This window comes from Pristis pectinata, chromosome 14, assembly GCF_009764475.1.
Source record: "Pristis pectinata isolate sPriPec2 chromosome 14, sPriPec2.1.pri, whole genome shotgun sequence".
Taxonomy (NCBI): domain Eukaryota; kingdom Metazoa; phylum Chordata; class Chondrichthyes; order Rhinopristiformes; family Pristidae; genus Pristis; species Pristis pectinata.
Window position 1 is genome coordinate 52013501 of NC_067418.1, and position 17346 is coordinate 52030846.

Genomic DNA, 17346 nt, shown 5'->3' on the forward strand with positions numbered 1-17346 from the left:
CTCATCAATCCTTGGTTTGGTCGTTAACCGTACCACAGGAACAATTTCTCCATCTGCAAGGTCATTTCCTAATAACAAAGAAACTCCTTCCACGGGCAAACTAGGTCTTATCCCTATCTCGACTGGTCCTTCTACGAACTTTGACTTTAAAATCACCCTGTGCAAAGGGACAGATATGGTGTCATCTGTAACGCCTCTCACTAGATTTACCTCACCAGTGTCACTTTCTTCACCAAAATTTAAAACACTGTCCAGCAAGAGAGATTGACAAGCCCCAGTATCTCTAAGAATTTTCACTGGCACCTGGGGTGACCCATCATTCAGTGAAACAAAACCCTCTGATACATAAGAACGGAATTCCTTTCTCACCTCCTCCAATTTTTCCGCTTTTACCTTTTGCAAGGACTGATCTTTAACAGCATCTCCTCAACCTTTTTGATTTTTAATTGCCTGAAATCAAGCATTGGGCACAGCTTCCTTTCTTTTCTTCAAAAGGGCACAATTAGATATCACATGGCCAGGTTTCTTACAGTAATAACAAGTACGCTCAACAGGTTTCTCCAGCACTGGCTTCTTTTCATCCTTCCCTTTTTGATTACCTCCCAATTTAATCTCCGGTGTACCTGGATTGTCCTTTTAACTCTTTTGAAAGGTTTTAGGTTGTCCCCATTTGGATTTATGGGTTAAAGCATAATCATCTGCCAACCTAGCAGTTTCTTGTAAAGTTTCCACTCCCTTTTCATTTAAATATGTTGTTAATTCAGCTGGAACACATCTTTTAAAGTCTTCCACTAATATCAATTCTTTCAATTTATCAAAATCCCCATCTACATTTTTAGCCATGTACCATCTTTCAAAACATATTCTCTTTCCATTGGCAAATTCCATATAAGTCTGATCTGCAGATTTCCTCAAGTCTCTAAATTTTTGTCTATAAGCTTCAGGTACCAATTCATAGGCCTTTAACACAGCTTGTTTTACCTTGGTATAATCAGCTGCATCCTCAACAGACAAAGCAGTATAAGCTTTTTGAGCTTTACCTTTAATCACACTCTGTACCATAAGAGCCCGTCCTTTCTTTGGCCAGTTTGAACTCACAGCAACCTTTTGAAAATGTTGGAAATATTGATCAACCTGATCCTCCTCAAAGGGAGGGACTAATCGAACCTCCCTGCTGGCTGAAAAACCATCATCAGAATCAGATTCCAAACTCTTTCTCTTCATTTGTAAATCATGCTTGTCTCTGTTTCTCTTCGCTATCCAGCTCCATCCTCCTCAATTCGATCTGCTTCATTGCTAGATCAGCCTCTATCTTCATCCAAGTTATCTCTCGTTCAGCCTCTAATTTCTTTTGTTCTCGTTCAGCCTCTATCTTTGCCAGCTGCACCTGTGCCTCATAAATTGCTATTTCACTGCCAGGAAACTGTTTTAATTCTTCCTCCTCCAGAACCTCCAACTCCACTGGTTGAAAAGTCACATCAGAAATCACTGGTTTACTCTCAGGAAACTCAACTACATTACTCAACTCAAACACTTCCTTCTCCAAATAATAGTCAACTATCATTCTATGAATAACTGCTTTTCTCATAGACTGCTTTACTTCTGTAAGGTTTAGCTTTGTAGCAATCTTTACCAAATCATCCTTTTTCGCCACCTCCAATCCCTGTATGGTTGCTGACTCCAAAAATGCCTTAATATCCATTGCTGCTGGTTTCCACACACACACAAGCCAATTAAAAAGAATTTATCAGACGTCCCTCAACAATCTTTGGAGTTAATCCCGAACAAATCTCGTCAATCTGGGGAACGATCCCAGGCGACGCTCATTAATCTTTGGATTGGATCCCGGACGAATCTCGTTAACCTTGGGAACTATCCCGGACGAGCCCCCAATTTTGTCACGAACCAGCAACAAAAGAAACACACTGAGCATGATTCTGTGTTAAAAACTATTTTATTAATCACTACTTATGATAATACGTAAAATAGAAGTAAAAATGTTAGTATGTTAGAATTCAAAAATGTTAAACCTTGAACGTTAACCCCAAAACTAAACTCTTCGTGTGTGTGTGTGTGTGTGTGTGTGTGTGTGGCAAAGTCCAAAACTCTCAGTTCAGGAATGGTTCTTAAAGTTCAGTTCCGCAAGCCATGAGGTGAAACATGAGTAGGGGCTTCTTCAACAACCACCGTTGTCAGAAGATAAGACGTAGACGTAGAGAAACAGAGATAGTAAATACGAAATCCAAATGTTCCACGATGGAACCCAAACGACACTCCAGTGTTAACTCGGTAGTGACTTCCTCACCCCGAGAAGCATCCGAATCGTGGTCGTCCTTACACAAATACCTGTTTCCTTCTACAGGTCAGCAACAAAGTGAACTCCACCGGATTACTTACAAATTCCATACATGGATTTCAGTGACAGACACAGTTATTGTTTCTCATCCATCGATAGAGAAAACTAGCAGGCTGGTGTCTCTCTCCCTTCTCTCTCTCTCTCTCCTTCTAATTTCTTCAACAACGTCATTACGTCTTTTATCTTCTATTGACGTAAGTACGCCCCACACACGCACCCCCCCCCCCACACACACACACACTCTCTCTATCTTAAAGGGACTTTCAATGAGTCCGTAACACCTCCCACTTAAAAAGTTTTCCCAAGAAAAATTTTACCGCGCATACAGTTATTAATGTTAATAATTATCATGCTACACAACTACAGACTATCCGATTAGTACAGATAAATGTTTCCCATTTAACATCGGGAAAGACAATCAGCAATCACATTATCTTTGCCTTTAATGTGAGTTATCATGAGATCAAACTCTTGCAAAATTAAACTCCAGTTTAACAGCCTTCTGTTCTTGCTTTTGACTCGGCTCAGAAACACCAATGGGTTATGATCTGTATATACAGTCAATGGTTTCTGAGCGGTGCAAACATATACACTGAAATGTTGCAAGGCTAAAACAAGCGACAGTAATTCTTTCACTATGGTGGAATAATTCTTTTGATGCTCATTAAATTTCTTTGAAAAGTAAGCTACAGGATGGTCAATATCATCAAGGTCACCCTTCTGCAACAACACAGCTCCTGCAGCTTCATCACTGGCATCTGCTACTAACGAAAATGGCTTTTGAAAGTCAGGTGATTTGAGCACAGGATGGTAGCATAAAATGGCTTCTCAGCTTCTCAAATGCTTCTTGACAAGAATCTGTCCAAACAAACTTTACTCCCTTCTTCAGAAGATTAGTTAGGGGAAGAGCAATATCAGCAAAATTTTTACAAAATTTTCGATAATATCCACACATTCCCAAAAATCTTCTAACAGTCCTCGTACCTGTGGGAATAGGGAACTCAGATATTGCTTGAACTTTTGCCTGAACAGGAGCTTGCTTGCCTTGACCTACGACATAACCAAGATAAGTCACAGTGTCATGGCCAAATTCACTTTTAGCCAAGTTAACCGTAAGGTTAGCCTCAGAAGGTCTTTCAAACAACCTTTCTAACGCAGATATGTGATCTTCCCAAGTATCATTCCCAGTCACTAAGTCGTCAATGCAGGCATCTGTATGTTTTAACCCATGAATCACTGAATTAATCATTCGTTGAATTGTTGCCGGAGCATTTTTCATTCCAAATGGTAAAACATTGTATTCATCCAATCCAGAAGGGGTTACAAAGGCTGAAATCTCCCTTCCTCTATCTGTTAATGGAACACACCAGTACCCTTTTAATAGGTCAATCTTTGTAAGAAATTTTGCCTTTCCCACTCTATCTATGCAATCATCCACCCGAGGAATAGGGTAAGCATCCGACTTTGTTACAGCATTCACTTTCCTGTAATCTGTGCAAAATCTAACAGTTCCATCAGGTTTAGGTACAATAACACAGGGCGAACTCCAATTTGAAGTAGAATGTCAAATAATATCATTTTCCAACATGTATTTTATTTCCTGATCAACAAGTTTACTTTTTTCCACATTCATTCGATATGGGTGTTGTTTGATTGGTTTTGCATCCCCTAACATCGACATCATGGGTAATTATCGATGTTCTGTTTGGAACATCTGGGAACAGGTTTTTAAATTTTAAAATTAATTCTCTCATCTGTTGTTTTCGCAAAACTTGTAAATGGTCCAACTTTGTTTCAAGGTTCTCCAGGATATTTTGGTTTTTTAGTTTCGATGGAACAATATTTGGTCTAAATTGGCCTTCCTCAACATCAACATCAGGCATTCTAGAAACAACCTTTACATCATCCACCAAGGCCACAACTGAATCTCTCTCATAATAAGGCTTTAGCATGTTTACATGACAGAGTTGTGTTTTCTTGCGTCTGTCTGGTGTTTTGATTATATATGTTAAATCAGTCACTTGAGATTCAATAACATAAGGTCCAGAAAAACGAGATTGCAAGGGATTATTTTGGCTAGGGAAAAATACGTACACCTTTTGCCCCACTGCAAATGTCCTAGGACGAGCACGTCTATCAAAATATGTCTTCATTCTTATCTGGCTGGTTTTCAAATTCTCTCTCGCTAGCTGGCAGACTCTCTCCAACCGAGTTTTAAATTTTTGGACATAGTCCAACAGACTCAAGTGTACTTCTTCATTATTCCCATTGCTCTCTTAACAACTCCAAAGGTCCTCTCACCCTATGTCCAAATACAAGCTCAAACGGACTAAGTCCTATTGACTCCTGGATTGAATATCTAAAGGCAAACAAAAGAAAATGAACGCCTTCGTCCCAATCCTTTCTGTTTTCAAAGCAATAAGTCTTCAGCATATTTTTGAGAGTAGAATGAAACCTCTCCAGAGCTCCTTGAGATTCTGGGTGATATGCAGATGATACAATCTGCTTTGCTCCAAGCTCATAGACTATTTGTTGAAAAAAGATTGACATAAAATTACTACCTTGATCAGATTGGATTTCTTTTGACAAACCAAACAAGGTACAAAATTTTAAAAGAGCCTTTGACACCGTCTTGGCCTTAATATTTCTAAGGGGTATTGCCGCTGGAAATCTAGAAGTGGCACACATGATGGTTAACAAATATTGATTTCCAGTCTTAGACTTTGGAGATGGACCAACACAGTCCACACTCACCTTGGAAAAGGGTTCACCAAAAGCAGGAATTGGTTTCAACGGAGCCACAGGGGTTTTTTGATTTGGTTTACCTACCATCTGACATGTGTGACAGGTTCGACAAAACATCACCACATCTTTTCTCAAACCAGGCCAATACAATTGTTTCAAGATCTTCCCTACAGTTTTATTCACACCAAAATGACCACCCAAAGGCATACTATGGGCCAGGTTTAAAATCTCATCCCTATAAACTTTTGGAACAACAACCTGATGAATAACTTCCCATTCCTCATTAACAGGAACATGAGGAGGTCTCCATTTCCTCATAAACACTCCATTTTTGACATAATATCCAATTGGCACTTTTTCAATCTCCTCACATGAGAGTGTTTTTTCTTTCAATTCTGTCAACTCAGCGTCCTTTGTCTGTTCCACCATAAAATCCTTCCTCGACAAAGACAAATATTTAAATTCAGGCTCACTATAAGGATGTTGATCCTCCAGTGAAGACAGAAAAGTCTCAGATAAGGCATCATAATTTTCTTCCTGTTTAGGACTGTCACAAGGAACCACTTCAGGCTGCACCGGACTGTCTGTCTTGGCTAATTCTTTAGCTCTAGCTCGAGTCACCGCACATGATGGGTAAACATCTGGATCATTTTCAGACTCATCAATCCTTGGTTTGGTCGTTAACCGTACCACAGGAACAATTTCTCCATCTGCAAGGTCATTTCCTAATAACAAAGAAACTCCTTCCACGGGCAAACTAGGTCTTATCCCTATCTCGACTGGTCCTTCTACGAACTTTGACTTTAAAATCACCCTGTGCAAAGGGACAGATATGGTGTCATCTGTAACGCCTCTCACTAGATTTACCTCACCAGTGTCACTTTCTTCACCAAAATTTAAAACACTGTCCAGCAAGAGAGATTGACAAGCCCCAGTATCTCTAAGAATTTTCACTGGCACCTGGGGTGACCCATCATTCAGTGAAACAAAACCCTCTGATACATAAGAACGGAATTCCTTTCTCACCTCCTCCAATTTTTCCGCTTTTACCTTTTGCAAGGACTGATCTTTAACAGCATCTCCTCAACCTTTTTGATTTTTAATTGCCTGAAATCAAGCATTGGGCACAGCTTCCTTTCTTTTCTTCAAAAGGGCACAATTAGATATCACATGGCCAGGTTTCTTACAGTAATAACAAGTACGCTCAACAGGTTTCTCCAGCACTGGCTTCTTTTCATCCTTCCCTTTTTGATTACCTCCCAATTTAATCTCCGGTGTACCTGGATTGTCCTTTTAACTCTTTTGAAAGGTTTTAGGTTGTCCCCATTTGGATTTATGGGTTAAAGCATAATCATCTGCCAACCTAGCAGTTTCTTGTAAAGTTTCCACTCCCTTTTCATTTAAATATGTTGTTAATTCAGCTGGAACACATCTTTTAAAGTCTTCCACTAATATCAATTCTTTCAATTTATCAAAATCCCCATCTACATTTTTAGCCATGTACCATCTTTCAAAACATATTCTCTTTCCATTGGCAAATTCCATATAAGTCTGATCTGCAGATTTCCTCAAGTCTCTAAATTTTTGTCTATAAGCTTCAGGTACCAATTCATAGGCCTTTAACACAGCTTGTTTTACCTTGGTATAATCAGCTGCATCCTCAACAGACAAAGCAGTATAAGCTTTTTGAGCTTTACCTTTAATCACACTCTGTACCATAAGAGCCCGTCCTATCTTTGGCCAGTTTGAACTCACAGCAACCTTTTGAAAATGTTGGAAATATTGATCAACCTGATCCTCCTCAAAGGGAGGGACTAATCGAACCTCCCTGCTGGCTGAAAAACCATCATCAGAATCAGATTCCAAACTCTTTCTCTTCATTTGTAAATCATGCTGTCTCTGTTTCTCTTCGCTATCCAGCTCCATCCTCCTCAATTCGATCTGCTTCATTGCTAGATCAGCCTCTATCTTCATCCAAGTTATCTCTCGTTCAGCCTCTAATTTCTTTTGTTCTCGTTCAGCCTCTATCTTTGCCAGCTGCACCTGTGCCTCATAAATTGCTATTTCACTGCCAGGAAACTGTTTTAATTCTTCCTCCTCCAGAACCTCCAACTCCACTGGTTGAAAAGTCACATCAGAAATCACTGGTTTACTCTCAGGAAACTCAACTACATTACTCAACTCAAACACTTCCTTCTCCAAATAATAGTCAACTATCATTCTATGAATAACTGCTTTTCTCATAGACTGCTTTACTTCTGTAAGGTTTAGCTTTGTAGCAATCTTTACCAAATCATCCTTTTTCGCCACCTCCAATCCCTGTATGGTTGCTGACTCCAAAAATGCCTTAATATCCATTGCTGCTGGTTTCCACACACACACAAGCCAATTAAAAAGAATTTATCAGACGTCCCTCAACAATCTTTGGAGTTAATCCCGAACAAATCTCGTCAATCTGGGGAACGATCCCAGGCGACGCTCATTAATCTTTGGATTGGATCCCGGACGAATCTCGTTAACCTTGGGAACTATCCCGGACGAGCCCCCAATTTTGTCACGAACCAGCAACAAAAGAAACACACTGAGCATGATTCTGTGTTAAAAACTATTTTATTAATCACTACTTATGATAATACGTAAAATAGAAGTAAAAATGTTAGTATGTTAGAATTCAAAAATGTTAAACCTTGAACGTTAACCCCAAAACTAAACTCTTCGTGTGTGTGTGTGTGTGTGTGTGTGTGTGTGTGTGTGTGTGTGTGTGTGTGTGTGTGTGTGTGTGTGTGTGTGTGGCAAAGTCCAAAACTCTCAGTTCAGGAATGGTTCTTAAAGTTCAGTTCCGCAAGCCATGAGGTGAAACATGAGCAGGGGCTTCTTCAACAACCACCGTTGTCAGAAGATAAGACGTAGACGTAGAGAAACAGAGAGAGTAAATACGAAATCCAAATGTTCCACGATGGAACCCAAACGACACTCCAGTGTTAACTCGGTAGTGACTTCCTCACCCCGAGAAGCATCCGAATAGTGGTCGTCCTTACACAAATACCTGTTTCCTTCTACAGGTCAGCAACAAAGTGAACTCAACCGGATTACTTACAAATTCCATACATGGATTTCAGTGGCAGACACAGTTATTGTTTCTCATCTATCGATAGAGAAAACTAGCAGGCTGGTGTCTCTCTCCCTTCTCTCTCTCTCTCCTTCTTCTAACTTCTTCAACAACGTCATTACGTCCTTTAACTTCTATTGACGTAAGTACGCCCCACACACACACACACACACACACACACACACACACACACACACACACACACACACACACACACACACACAAACACACACACACTCTCTCTCTCTCTATCTTAAGGGGACTTTCACTGAGTCCGTAACATGAGTTATAGGGAGAGGTCGTCTACGCTGGATATTTATTGCTTGGAGCGCACGAGAATGAGGGGAGACCTCATGAGTGGTGTGGAGAAGGCGGAGGATCATCGACCTTTCCGCAGAGCTGGTGAGTCCAAAGCAAGACGGCACAGATACAAGTTACGAAAGGAGATACTTAAAAGAGACCTGAGAGGTTACACCTACACAGAGATAGCAGTGAGGACGTAGAATGAGCTGCTAGTTAAAGTGGACGAGGCGAGTACTATTGCAAACGGTCATTTGGAAACGGAAATGGAGCGGAGGGTCTTGGAGGGTTATGGACCGAACGCTGGCAACTGTGACCTGCAGGGAGGATGTTGTGGTCAGCAAGGACCAGTTGGGCCTAAGGACTTGTTTCCGTGCTGTATCACTCTGACGCTGTCTTTCAATAAAATCATCCAAAGGTTTAGGCGACACGACAATCTATTATGTCATTGGCAACTAAATCACTTGTTATCAGGTTCAAATGGATTTGACCAGAGAAAAAAACAAAATACTGCAAGAATAAAACTGGTATTTGGTGAGAAAGCTAACAGTACCTGACACACTTAGATGGTCAGACTGACCTCCTGGGAGGGAGGGAGAGCAGACATATGATGGTTGAACGTCAGCAGACCAGAGAGGGAGATTCCCTCTGGTCGCAGAGGCGTGTTTCCTAGGCCTAACTTCACTTGTAAGGGGGCGTTGACTGGCTATCTCAGAAGATTACAATATGATTCAGTCAGCATCAAATATGCCGAATGTTTGTCTCAACAGTAATGGAAGGATAATGAACGTCCGATGAAAAGGCATCAGGCAGAACATTTACTATTTAATTTTACCTCTCCTAAAATGTTTCCTCATGTTTTGAGCATTTCTGTTCCATCCCATTATTTTATGTTTATCATATCTCCAGCTGTCCACTTCATGGTTATCATCCAACAGCATCATTTGATGAACCTCACTGATCCTGTCCTTGCTTCAAACACTGCCCTATATTTCAGGTCATTGTTAGTCTCTGCCATACTGCAGAATAAACAAGAGCGGAGGACAGGACTGATTGACCATTCAGATTTTGCGATGGAAGGGAGGGGTTCCGGCGCTCCGTCCCGGGAAAACCTAAACAACCGTATCAAACATGAGAGGTGATTAGTGATGACCAGGGAATGATTCCGGAGCTGTATGTTAAATTCCGCAATTCTCTTCATATCGACCCTGAAAGTGCCGCATCTGAAAACTCTTTCCAGCATTTTCTGTGCTCATGTTCAGATTTGCAGCTTCTGCCGCATTTTGCTTCATCCAGACGTGGGCGTTGTTTTGAGGTTAATCTCTCCAAAGGCAGCACTTTATTTACAGTGCTTAAACTGTTTTTGATCGACATTTGCGCATATTTCAGATCATAATCAACCAGGCATCAGCTGAACTGAATACTTTTCATTCCAGTTTGTCCAGGTCAAGACACAATATTTTACTGAGCATCCGCCTTCTTCTTACATGAACCCAGGAACTGTTTCAGGTTCAATTTACGACTCTCATTTAAGACGCCAAGGAATTAAGTGAATCAATGCCAGTGCTGGTGATGAAGGGCGGATTCAGATGCATCTTCCAGTGAAAATCATTCAACAGTTCCAGCATCATTCTAAACAGCCACGGGAACGGCGTTTAAAATCCACCCCCATTCTGATCCTTCTCCGGCTGTCCCACTTTTGCCCCTTTCTTTCACACCACAGCCCCCTTCACCCATCTTCACCCCCCCCTCCTGATTCCATCCACCCACGTCACACACAGGTCCTCCTCTCCATCTGGTTCCAACTGCCGTTCACCTCTCCCCTCATAGTTCTCACCACCTTTACTTATCCGAATCCAGTCCTGGGAGAGCACTGTGTTCCTGCTTATCTCCCTCCAGCAGCGGTCTCCAACCTTCACCCTCCTCGCCTTGTCCCATCTGTTGTTTTACATTTTTCTCTCTCTTTCTCTGCCTCCGTCTTTCATTCACCTTCCACTGTCTCTCAATTACACCCCCGCTCACCTCCCCTGCCTGGCACTTCCTGCCTGTCACCTTACACCCCCTCCTCAGTCCACCAATCACCCGGGAACCCTTTCTCACCACTCCCCTTCTCCACTTTATACCTGCCATCTCACATCTCCACTCTCAGTCCTGATGCAGTGTTTCGACTCTGAACGTCGACAATTCCTTCACTCCCACAGATGCTGCTCGACCCCCTGAGTTCTCCCAGCAGATTAGTTGTTGCTCCAGATTCCAGCATCTGCAGCCCCTAGTGTGTCCATTATACAATCTGCGTGAGTCGGCAGACACATGACAGGCAGAGTCTAACACTGATACGTGCGAAGTTACTGCTATGACAGGGAAAACAAGAAGAAAGAATATTATTCAATTAATGATAGGTAAGAAAATGTTGATGTACAAAGGGAACTGGGAGGCCATATGTCAGTACCTGAAAGGAAACAGGCAAGCGAAAGAAACAGTTGAAATAAATGTGATGTAGAAAGCCAACCCTCCCTGAAAATAAAGAATTATCCGTTTTAAATATTATTTGCAACGAATTGCAGTTCAGAGAAATCTGCAGACAACTTTAATCACATTGTTAATTAAGTCGGTTTCCGACTGTCTGCGTCAGCTTCCTCTCCCCGGATGCAAGAATTTTTCATTGGCTGTTGTTCGCTTTGTGATGTGTGATTTGTTGCAAACGGAGCCTTTGCTGTCGCCAGTCTCTAAGTATCTTCCTGTCCTGTCTAACTTCTACGTGAGCCACATTTCGCAATGTGCATTTTTGGTGCCACTCAAAGCACCATTCCCCTGCTGCACTTCGGTGAGAGTGTCTGCATTTCTTTCAGGGTTCGCCGACCCTGAGCTTAAGTGTGGCAGCCTCTGAGATGGCAGGCAGCTGCTTCTGAAATTATTTTCGCCTGCCTCTCTCCTTGTGTGTGCATGGCTGTGTTTGCAATCCTTCCTGGCTGAATCTGTGCGAGTGTACCTATCTCTGAAACTGAGTGTACGTCCTCCTGTCTGTGAGTGTACTTGTCCCTCGCTTTGTGTAAGCATGCGCCTGCCCCGTCTCTTGAGCGGATCTTTCACTGAGTCCAACTGCAGCTGAATTTGGATCCATCACCAGTTTGATTCTGTCTGTTGCCGTGCCCGTCTCTTTCTCTGAGAGTTCCCACCTGTCTGTGAGTGTGACTGCTTCTGTCTGTTTATCAGTCTTTGTGTGTGGGTGAACCTGCTTCTCTGCGAGAGTATTCTTGTACAGTTAATGAATGTCCCTGGCTCTATACACTGGTGTGTCTGCCTGTATGTATTTGTGTGACTGTGCATCTCCTGTTGTTTCTGAATGTTCCTGCATGTCCTTCTCGTTTGACCATGCTGTTAAATGTGACAGTCACTAATATTCAGTGCACCTGCCTCTGAAATTTGTTTGTGCTGCATCACTCTGTACCTGGGACTATCCATGTTCATAATATGGTCTGGTTTTCTCTGCCTTTGTGCACCTGCCTCTGTCCTTGTGTCTGGATTTCTCTGTATGTGGGTGTACTTGTCCCTCTTTCTGTCTGATCCTTCTTCTCTCTGCCTCTCTCTCTCTCTCTCTCTCTCTCTCTCTCTCTCTCTCTCACGAACACTCTCTCTTTCATTCTGTCAATCTTGCATACCTATCTTTTCACGATTATGTGACAATCTCTGCAGGTGCTTCAATATTCCACTTCACTTGGGGGCACCTGGTCTTCTCTCTAAATGTTTCTATTTCACCGCTTATGTTCCGTTCCTTGACTATATGCCAACCTCAGTCTCTGTGTATGTGTGCCTACCGGTCTGTGTGTGATTTTCATTTCCATTCATGATGTGTACCAGTCAATTTTTTTGAATTTCTTCACCTGGCTGTGAGGGTGCAAGCCTCTCTTTTCACTCTGCCTGTGTGTGTGGATCTAAATCAATCTCTGTATGGGGGTTACAGTGTTTTTATGTTTTGGAGAATCACAAACAGCGGCTGAAATAGTCCTCGACAGAGGCAGAAACATCCACAGATGAAGCAACATCCACAGAAATCACACACACACGCACACACACACACACTGACACACACACACACACGCACACACACACAAACACACACAGAAACACCCAGTAGGCCTGCCAGCCTCTTACTGGTTTTGTGTGTTGTGTGTGTGTGTGTGTGTGTGTGTGTGTGTGTGTGTGTGTGTGTGTGTGTGTTTGATTTGATTGTGGACCTGCATGGTCTGTCGTTATTCCTGCCTCTCTCTGGAACCATTCCAGAGTTTGCCTGCCTCTGTCCGTCAGTACGTGCCTCAGTAGCTGTGCGTTCCTGCCACTTCTCTTGCTCTCTGTCACTATGCCCAGCGCTCTATGTTTCCCCACTCGAGCTTTGTTCGTGCGAGTTTGGCAGGGCACCTATCACTTTCTTTATTCACGCACAGCCCTGTTATGCATGTGCACCAGTCTCTGTACATGTGTGTCCCGGACTCTCTCGGTGAGTGTTCTTGAACAAGTCTTGGAGGGTCCTGCCTGCATCTGCTAGTGTGACTGCCTGTGTGTAGTTGTCCCTGCCTCTGACTCTGTGTCTTTCTGAGTAATACCACCCTTTGCCTCTGAATGTTCCAGCCCCCACCTCTGAGCATTCATGCCCATGTCACTGAATGTTCCAGCCTCCACCTCAGACTGCTCCCACCCGTGCCTCTAAGATTTTATCTGTGTAACATAAAACAAACTGCTCGAGAAACGAAACCAGCCGAGCAACATTTGTGGGGGCAGAGGGGTGCTTGATGTTTCAGGTCCAGACCCTGCATTGACTGAGATCCTGATGCAGGTTCTTGACCCAATACATTCTCCATCAGTTTTGCTTCTTGCTCCACTTCCCAGTGTCTGCAATTTCTTGTGTCCCTCTTGAACTTTAAACATTGGGGAATGAAGGCACCTGTCCCGTCTGCCTATTTATTCACGTGCTGCTGTCTACAGGGGCAAATGGACAAGTACACCAAGCCCTCTGTTCCTCAGTACTACTCAGGTCCCACCCTTCACTGTTTATACCCTATACGACTTGCTCCGCAAAAGGCATCCTGCCAGATGTTTCATGAATAATTTCCAGCTGTCGTTACTCTGCCAATCGCAGCTAACATGTCAATATTGATCTGTTGGTTAACGTTGTCCTCCACACTGACAACACCTGTGTGTGTGTGTGTGTGTGTGTGTGTGTGTGTGTGTGTGTGTGTGTGTTTGTGTGTGTGTGTGATTGTACCTTGATTTGCTGCTGTGCGTACCTGCCTCTGTGGTTTTGCCTGCGTTCACCTGTCTCTGTCCGTTATTGCCTCTCCACCCCCTTTCCCTCTCTCATTGTATCTGCCTCACTGTTTGTGAATTTTTGCTGTATGTCTGTGTGCTGACCAGAGGGTGTGGATGATTTTTTTCTGAGTACACATGCCTGACAGGATATGTTTGCGTACCTGTCTCTTTTCCTGTGTTAAACTACTTCTGTATTTGATTTTTCTGCCCCTATATGTGAGTGTCTCTGCATCTGTCTGTGAGTGTTCCTGCAGAAACCTGATAGCTACCTGTCCAAATGTGTATTTGCGTCTGCACCAGACAGTGTGTGCATCGGCATCTCCTTGTCTATATCCCAGCATGTGTCACTCAGTGTGCCTGACAACACCTGCATGTGCTCCAGGCTCTGACATAGAATGTGCCTGTCCATGAACTTTCGCAGTTATCTGCATTCACAAGTAACTCTGTCTGTGTGGGTTTGAATGTTCATGCCTCTGTCTGTGTGGGTGCTTGCTCTGCCCTGACCCTGTGTGTGTCCTTTTCCATCACTGTGTGTGTTGCATCTGCTTGTCTTCACTCTCTCCCTTTCTTGTGCCGAACTGTTCATGATCCCCCTGTTTGTAAGTGACCCTGCCTCTGTCAGTGTTGTCCCTGCCCCTGTCGGGGAGTGTCCCTGTCTCTGTCAGTCAGTGACCCCGTCTCTGTGTCCATGCCTCTCCGTTTGTGTTCTATTTGTCCCTGACTTCCTGAGTGCCTGCAACTACTTGCCTTTCTCTCTTTCCCTGTCTTGTGTCTGCCTGTGTATGGTTGCCTGTCAGTGAATGCCCCAGTCTGTGGGTTTTCGTTGCACTCCGTGTTCCTGGCTTTGTCCGTGAGTGTGCCTGCCTCTGCCTCACGTGTCCCTCCCTCTGTTAGTATGTATTCCTGCCTTCGTCACTGAGCGTCACTGCCTCTGTCTGTGACTAGCCTTGCCTTTGGATTGGTGCTCACGTGCTTCAGCGGTGATACGTCCTACATGATGTCTGCCCACCTCTCATCTCGATATTCCTGTGAACATCAGTCAGTCAGTGAATTAGTGTCCACCACAGTCCTTGTGCGAAGGTACTTGCCTCTCCTTAGAACTATGTCTGTCTGTTCCTGTGACTGCCTGTCTCTGTGGCTGTTTGTATGAATGTGTCGTCAAGTTTTCCAGCTTGTGAATGTGACAGTACCTCTCTCTGGGCCTGGATCCCTGTGCAGTCTGTGTCCTGCACTTTGAATGCCTCAGTCTGTCTCTATGATTTAGTATGGCTGTCTTTCTCTTTCCGTGTGCCTGGCTCTATCTGCCCTGTGACTTACCCTGCTGATATGCTCCTTTGTCTTTCATAGGTTGTTTCCCCATCCGATGCTCCAGCTGGTGTCCCTTCTCCGACAGACAACTAAAGCTCAGGGTCGCCCATGCGGACGATATTTCTGATACCGAAGAACGGTCGCTCTCGTGAAACGCAGCCTGGCCACTGATGTCAAAGGTGCCAACCATCCGTCGGTCGAGAAATGCCGCTCGAGAACGGCGAAATTCTTTCCAGTGGCACTGGCGGCGCGCGGCGGTGGAGATTGAAGGATGGAGCGAGGTCATGAGGGAGAGGTGACATTCCCAGACACGGTTCCCGCTCCGGGGAACGGCTGCTGCTCACGGTGTTCGGCGAGGGCACGGGGAAGTGCGCAGGTGTTATATCCCTTCGATGACCATGTGCTCAAGCGCAGCGATTACCCTCTGTTGCTCTCTGGGAGATGTCGTTTGGATGGGTGCAGGTTTGAAGAGGGAGACGCTGAGAGCTTGGAGACAGGAATGTGTCACATTGTGGAAGAATTTTCCAACAGCTCAGGATCACAAATTGCATCACAGTCCATGAACTATTGTTTAGATAATAAACTGTAGTCACTGTGCAGGAAGTGGAAGTCAAAATACGCAAAAGGCAACTTTGTGAGAATAACGCAGATTATGATGGCTATGGTTGTGAGGTCAACATAGGACTTGAAGACAAAGGAGGGCTTCCGGCATCAACATGCCCATAGACCAGGGGCAGTCGCCAAAGGAATGTCTCATCGACAGAGCTTCTCTCTCCCAGTACTGTGTCTCGGTCAGTGCGTTACTCCCTCAGCCCTACCGTTCAGTCAGTTCATGAATCCCCCAGCACCATCTCTCCGACAGTGCAGTACTCATTTATCGTAGGCCCTCCAGCTGTGCAGTTACCCTCAGTTCTGACACTGCGGGACTTTGGCCGGACTGGAACTCTGACAGTGAGCGCTGCCTCGGCAGAGATCTTCAGACGCTGCTTCTAGATTGGTCCAATGAAAATGGTGACAAAGATTAAAAGCGCTCATTTCAATATTAAAGGAAATATGTTTATAATCTTTATGTCGAATATTTGTAGAGATAAAAATATTTTTATCAATAAAAATACTTCCGTATAACCTGTTCCTAATTAGCATATGAGAGATACTTCAGAAGGTTTAAAGTAAATCCACTTTGAATACTTACCTTGTCACAATTTCTTTCATAATACATCACAAATTTTGGCTGAGAAATCCCAGGTCGACGGTGTCCCGTCTGTGGGAGAGAGAGAGGAGGAAACAATCTGGGCTACCGCCTCCTTCTGACGATTCCCTACAGCTAACGGCATGAACTTCCCTTCTTCACTCCCTCCACTGTGAAGGACGCTCACTTTCTTGAAGGGAACCTGACCTGTTGGTTTCGGAACGGCCCATACCTGCTGGAAGCAGGCAAGCTCCCTTCCCAACATCTCCAAACAAACCTACTGAAAACACTGAAGAGAAATGCCGCACAGACCTTGGTGTTTTGTCTCAATTGGCCCAGGCAGTTGAGGCGTGTCCTTTTTCACTCACTCACTGGGATCTTTCCATTTCCCAAGAACCCTCTTCTTTGCCGAACGTTTGCTCCCTGTCGATCTATAAACACTCCACCGTTCTGGTGAAAATGTGGACTTTGAAAATGCTGCGCATGTGCAGCGGGCCAGGCAGCGGCTTTCATCGGCTTTCAAAAGGGAGATGAACAATGTAAATTAAGTAGATGAAGGAAAGGCTGTGGATGTTGTCTACACGGACTTTAGTAAGGCCTTTGACAATGTCCCACATGGGAGGTTAGTTTAGAAGGTTCAGACAGAAGGTATCTATGGAAGACTGTAAACTTGATTCTAAATTGGCTGTGTGGGAGAAGACAGAGTGGATGATTGTTTCTCAGACTGGAGCCCTGTGACCAGCGGTGTTCCTCAGGGATCTGAGCTGGGGCCATTGTTGTTTGTTGTCTATATCAATGTTCTAGATGATAATATTGTAAATTGGATGAGCAAGTTTGTTGATGATACCAGGAATGGAGCCGAACAGCACAGCGAATATAGCTTTAAAAGTTTGCAGAGGGATCTGACTCAACTGGAAGAATGGGTCAGAAAACGGCAGATGGAATTAAATGCAGACAAGTGTGAGGTGTTGCATTTTGTAAGGACAAATCAAGGTAGGATATACACAGTAAATGGTAGGGCACTGAGGAGTGCAG